Genomic DNA, 7,229 nt, shown 5'->3' with positions numbered 1-7,229 from the left:
TGAATGAAGAACACCCTAGCCGCACGGTGGCAGCCAACCCCAACAGACCCTCTACCCTCCGCAACAGAGCAGTGGTCAATAGCAACCTAGCGATAGTACCCATCTCTGCCCCTACCCAGGACACACACTCCGACCCCTAGCTATCCGGCCTCCTAATTAACTGCCGTTTGGCAGTAAAGCATGCCTCAGATGTCGCTGATCTCATCCTGAGCCATAAATCAGACTTAGTGATCTTGACAGAAACTTGGCTCACCGAATCCTCATCGCCCTGCCTAGACCTCTTAGTCCCACCCAATTACAACATCATAAGACTAGACAGGTAATAACAAAAAAAGGAGGAGGCATTGCCTGCATCTATCACTCTACTCTCCTTGTAACTGAACTTCTGGCTGATCCTACAGACTCCTGTGAATTCCTTGCACTCTCCATTTGCAACAACAACACCCAACTGTGCAGACTACATATCTTTTACACCCCTCAGGCAAGAACGACACCTTCACTGACCACCTCATGGAAATCATCACAACCAAGGCTTCCCCTAACTCTAATTACATTTTCCATGGGGGAGTTCAATCTGCACTGGAACGACCCAAAGACCCGCAGGTCAAAGCCATCAGAGACTTCCTGGCCGACCAAGCCCTTACCCAAGCCTGCACACTCCCTACTCACTCAAAAGGCACCACTCTAGATTGGATCATCGCCAAGAAATCAGCAGTCAAACTTATCTCTATAGACCCATGTGACTGGTCCGACCACCACGCCATTTCCTCCCTTCTGCCCGGCACCCACAAGACATGGACACCACAACCCGTAATCCCCAAACGATGGTTTAGAGACACCAAGAACCTAGATCACAGAAAATTGGCTGCACGCTGTGAGACTGATCTCCCATCCCCCATCATTTCACCTCGGTCAACAGCCTCACTGAACATTACTCCTCTACTATATCTGACATTCTCGATGACCTTCTCCACTAATACTCAAAAGAACCCAGACCAAAGACAGGAATCTCTGGTTCAAAGAATCCCTCAATAAGTAGAGGAGATCCCTTCGGCAGACAGAACGTAACTGGAAACAGCACCCGTAAGCAGCCCACCTAAAGCTTCTCCGACAGGCCAGAAAAGCCTACAATAGGAAAATCCTTAACTCAAAAAAAGAATTCTTCAGAACTGAACTAGAGAACTCCAAAAATAGACATATCAAGCTATTCGATTTGGTTAAACACCAATCCAACAAACTACCAAAAACCTCCAAAGAAACCCTTAATCCGCTTATATCTTGTGAGGAATTCCCCTCTTACTTCTGCAGCAAAATCTCTGCCATAGGAATCAAACTTAAATCCGCAACTCTCTCCCTAACTCCGTTGGCTCTACCTCCTCTTTCCGTGCTGCCCTCCCAGCTTTAAAGTCTATGACAAACACTCTGTCACGAAAATTGTATCCTCCCTAAACCCGAACAATCACTTCAATGATCCTCTCCCCTCTAACTGCCTAGCCGCCGGCTCTCAGGCTATCATCCCTTCCTGGACTGCAATAATCAACACCTCCCTCTTACAGGGATCGATAACTGACTCTCTTAAAGCTGGACAAGTCAACACCATTTTTAAAAAAACCTACGCTGGATCTTACCTCCCCTAACAAATATAGACCTATATCCAACATCCCACTCCTAGCCAAAGTTCTGGAAAAATGTGTGCAACAGTAGCTGAGCCTACACATCACTAACTTCCATTTACTGGATGACTTCGAATCCTGGTTCAGACCTGGACACAGCACCAAAACCACCCTCCTCCACATTGTGGATGATGCCCTTCAAGCATTGGACCAAGGCAAACCTGTCTCCTTATCCTCCTAGATCTATCTTTGGCTTTCGATACGGTCAACCACGAAACACTCCTTGAACACCTCAAACTCAGGATGGGTTTGGATGGCATCGTACTTGAATGGTTTAGGTCCTTCCTCCAGAATCGCTCACAGAGAATCCTAATTAATGGCAGCCTATCTGCTCCCTCTCCGATCACGGTGGTAGTCCCTCAAGGCTCAACCCTGTCCTCTACCCTTTTCAATCTTTACCTGGAACCACTCGCAGAGGTGCTATGCACCTCCAATACCTGCTACCACATGTATGCTGACGACACACAGATCTACATAAAAATCTCTTCTCCTAAGGATATTCTCTCCCTGAATGAGGCCTTGAATCTGACTGTTCACTGGCTCACCTCTAACCAGCTCAAACTTAACTAAAAGAAAACGAGTTTCTTCTTATCTCCCCACCCAAAACTAACCCAGACATCCAAGAATGGATCAAGGCTATCACAGCGCTAAACTGCTCTCCTACCATTGTGGACTCTGCTAAATCCCTGGGAATAACTCTAGATGGCAGCTTAAACCTGTGTGGCCATATCAACTCGATGGCCAAAGCTGCCAGATATCACCTGAGTTACCTAAGAAACCTGAAACCCTTCCTCGACCCTCCCGACCTAAAAATGGCTCTACTCTTGCAGGTCTACCCAAGAACTCTCTGGCCCCACTGAAAGCCTGCCTCAACGCAGCTGCCACACTCCTAACTGGTTCAAGGAAATTCAACCACATCTCTCCCCACCTGAAATCCCTGAACTGGCTTCCTCTCGAGGCCAGAATCCAACTTAAGATGGCCTGCATTACTCACAAGGCTCTATACTCTAATTCCTCTGCATTCCTCGCCCAGAAACTCGTGATATCCGGAGGGACCAGAAACTCCCGGTCTGCCAGTGACCTTTTGCTCCAACCAGCTTGTTTCTGGAAAAAAAACTACAATCAGGCCTTCTCTAGGGCCACTCCAAAAATATGGAACTCTCTCCCGCCCACCAACAGAAGACTGTCATTGTTTGCACGCTTCAAAAAGGAGACCAAAATTTTCCTTATGGGAAAATTCCTCGCCTAACAATTGCATTACATTCTCCTCTACAACCTTGTACCACCCGCCATTACAGCATTATCCTTGACTTTTCCTGGATGATACCTTCCAAGCCCTTCTGGGCTTCTCACCCGGGAGCTGAGACTACTTATTTTCTTGTATAATGACTCTACCTGTTTTTATCCCAAATGTATCCGGAACTTGAAACTGCTTGTTTTTCCTGCACTATGTGCATAACCCTTTGTATCCCATTGATATCCTCCCCGCCTAAGCCCTTTGTATACCACCCCCATCAATCCTGTAAAGCACTCAGATACCCTCACAGGTCTGGTTTGCGCTCTATAAAACCTTAAAATAAATACATAAATAAATAATCAGCAAAGGATATGATACTGATGTTCAGAGCTTTTGCTAAAAGGGTCAATGGGCAGACGTACACGTTGAATAATGTGGGGCTCAAAGGTGAACCTTGAGGAACACCACAGCTGAGAGGGTATGTGCTAGACAGATGGGGGGGGGGCATAGACCTGAAAAGAGAGATTAGATAAAACTACATAAACCAGGCCAAGGCCTTGCCTCCGACCCCGATCTCTCCTAGCCGTTGAAGCAAGATCTTATGAGAGACCGTGTCGAAGGCCGCACTGAGGTCAAATAAAATCATGTCATGAGACATTTATGGAATATCCTGAAAATATCAGGTTTTACAGGGTTGTCAGGGGAGCCTGATTTGACCTTGGATGCCAAAGTTTCCATGTCTTTAGGAGACATGGGGGGCAGGTCACGTAAGCAGTGGGAGAGACCTTTAGGCATGGAGGTCACTAAAAGTTCAGTGAGCAGAACCATCAGTCAAAGCTTGGGGTGTATTTTCTTAAGGGAATAAGGGTCACACTCCCATTGCTCGAGGCCCCATGTTCCTAACCCCAGTGGAGCCTCCATAGTGTATAAAATGCCGAAACCAAGACCTTTGCTCAGAGCTGTTAAACAACAAAGGTTTTATCAGCAGACGTCCAGGACATATCGGCTGGGTCTGATGGCTTAGTGGACTATTGCATCCACTGTGGGGCCAGGGTTCAAATTGCTGGATTAAGCAACAAAGGTACAGCTGGTTAGCATGTAGTGTGGGGTCCCTCACCCAAATTGGGGGCCAAAGTGACATGCAGGTGAATATTTTTACAGATCCCAGCTGTTGACAACATTGATTGACGATCAAGTGCCAAGGATAGGGAGTATAGTAGTTATCGCAGTTAGCAGAGGCATATCACAAGATGGAACAGGATACACATGTTTTTCCGAGGCCTTTTTTAACGCTGAGTCATTGCAGTTTATACCACACCAGTGTCACTTCAGTTTAGCTAAAAGTGTACCTGCTGCACGCCGCTGCAGCCCGGCGGGTTGTGGAAGTTGTCATCTAACAAGTGTGCTGCGGACTCAAATGTTGGGGAAACACCGGGTTAGAGCAGAAAATGGCTACAAGGTAGTAAAAAAAACATTTTGGCATTTCCAGTATTCGAGGAAGGGCAGGGAATTGCACATATGGATCTCCTCCTGCTCCCACCCACTTGATTACCCCCTGTTCCAGCCAGCACACCTGCCGCCTCTTCCCGTGTCTCCGCTCCCTGCCTGACTGCTGAAAACTCCTCGCGGCCCCCGCTCCGCGGGGGCCGCTCGTGGAGGAGCCCTTGGATCCCTTGTTCTGTTGTTGCTGCCAGGAGCCCCGTAGGGCATTGCATCAGTGTGCCAGGAGCCCCGCTGGGCATTGAAGTTAACGAGGGGAGCTGCTTCCTAAGAGGACGGGACTGCGAGGGCCAGCAGGCTGTGCGTGTTCCAGCCAGCACACCTGCCGCCTCTTCCCGTGTCTCCGCCCCCTGCCTGACTGCTGAAAACTCCTCGCGGCCCCCGCTCCGCGGGAGCCGCTCGTGGAGGAGCCCTTGGATCCCTTGTTCTGTTGTTGCTGCCAGGAGCCCCGTAGGGCATTGCATCAGTGTGCCAGGAGCCCCGCTGGGCATTGAAGTTAACGAGGGGAGCTGCTTCCTAAGAGGACGGGACTGCGAGGGCCAGCAGGCTGTGCGTGTTCCAGCCAGCACACCTGCCGCCTCTTCCCGTGACTCCGCCCCCTCTATCCTCAGTCGGCTTAAGACCTGAAGACAATACGCGTCAGCGGGACGCGTGTGCGGGACATCACCCGGGACAAAGCCCGGACTAAGGGCGGACCCTCTTAGGCCCTCATAGGCCAGATTAGGCCGGGCCGGGCATACTTTCCAGTTCATTTGTTTTTTGGTACTGGTTTCTACGTAGCCCTTGTTGTCCAAGACATTCCATTTACCTATCATGCCTTCACCAGCTCTGGACAAATCTATAGTGAAGCTGGGGGGGTCCAAGATTAGAACCCTGGATACTTATTTTCCACGCTCTTTGGCGGAGGAAGAGGGAGATTTGGATACTGCCCTTGCAGAACGCAGGGTTGAGCGCCGACGCTCTATTGAAAATCTGAAACGTAGACCCCTGGTAGATACTCTAGACGGTGGCTCATCGCTGATTGTTAGTGAGGAATCTCTTTCACAGGAAGGAGTCCCTCTTTTGTTGAGGGAATGTACTGTTAGTCCCAGTCAGGCACTGATGCCTACCCCTTCCCCTAGCCTCTGTTGATACGGCTATTGATCTTATATCCCAACCTACCCTTATTTCTAAATCAAGGAAAGCTAAGCCCAAATTAGTTACTGTGGCCGAGCTGCACGGCCCTCCCCCTAATAAGCGTAGAAGGAAGTCGAGGGCAGGTAAGGGTAAATCCAAACTTTCCCATTCCGATTTTGGAAAACCTACTAAGTCTGTTCCTGTTCCCGGTAAGTCTAATGAAGTTACGGGTACTGCTCCTCTCCTTATAAATAGCCTGCCTACTTTATTGCCCCCAGTTGTCCCCCAGGGGAACCTAGAATTCTTACTCAGATCTCTGCTGCAGCCTATCAGCGAGAGTATTAAGAGAGTGGAGATCAGACTAACTATTCTTGAGGCTACATTAAGTAGTTTGAATTCGCAGGTCAATACCCTTGGAAGACCCCCTGAGACTATGTCCCCTCCCACCCTACCCCCCACCTCACAACCTCCTCCAGCTATTCCAGGACCAACTGTGGTGACCTCTGCCACCCCTATTCTGCAACCCCTCATGGCCAAACCAGTTCCTCCATGCCATAGTAAAACTATCACTCCCCCACTACTACCAGCAGGTATTACTCCCCCTGTTATAAATCCCAATGGGGCTGTAAATGGTGACGGTATTCCACCCCCTTTACCAGAGAAACCTGCCCCTAGAGTTCGGAGACCCGACCTTCCCCCCGAAGCTAACGATCTTATGGTAGTTATGGCCGGGGTTCCTCCCCTGGAGATGGGGGAAGGTGAGAATTTTTTCTCACTAAAAAATCAAGTAATTAAATGGTTGAACTGGAATAGACCTCTTCCTGCATATTTTAATAATGAAATTGTGATGGTAAGGAGGGTACCCTGGCTGGGTAAGACCAGGAAGTCAATAGTAGGGGACTGTATTTTGGTGAGCTTTAGAGACCCAAGGACTGTTCATTACATCTGCTCGGGGTCGAATAGATCATCTGAATCCACCATCCGGACCCTGCCTGTATCTTTTTTCTTCCCCCCTGTACAAATGCATCGTGATCAAGCTCAGGACAAATGGACAAGGGTTGATCGGAGGGGTAGATTTTGTGGGTATCCAGCTCAACCTGTTTTTCAACCACCTCTGACACCCTTTCATAATTATAATCGTTTTAATTGTCTGAGTGGCCTTAATGGTGTTGATTGACTGCCCACTGCTGTAGACCCCACTATTTCTTCTGATAAAGAGCCTACGGTAATGCCCGACAGTAGCCCTATTTCTATTCAAGATCTTGCAATGTCCCAAACTGCCCCGATAATCCCCGTGGCTTATCCAGTATTATTGGACCCTCTACCTGTCAATAATGCTTTAATTACCATGGTACCAGTGCCTATTCAACCCCCCACTTGTTCCCCTGGGCTGAAGTTTGTTACCTGGAATGTTGCAGGGTGGAGCAGGCAATCGGCCTCTCTGGGGTGGAATGAGATCCTCTCGGACTTTGATATTTTATGCTTACAAGAGACCTGGGCAACTGATGATATTGAACTCGATGGGTTTGTGTCTTATAACAACCAGGCAATAAGGACAGGTATGGGTAGGGCTAAAGGGGGGTTAGTGATTTTTACATCAGTCAAACTTCCACTATGTTTGATTTCCTACCTCCCTGTGGGACACCACTCCCAAATTTTAATACTAGAACATCCTAAGGGCCATGTTTTAGTGGTGGTCAACC

The sequence above is a fragment of the Lissotriton vulgaris genome, chromosome 1_1, assembly GCF_964263255.1.
Source record: "Lissotriton vulgaris chromosome 1_1, aLisVul1.2, whole genome shotgun sequence".
NCBI classification, from domain to species: domain Eukaryota; kingdom Metazoa; phylum Chordata; class Amphibia; order Caudata; family Salamandridae; genus Lissotriton; species Lissotriton vulgaris.
This window is presented reverse-complemented; position numbering follows the sequence as displayed.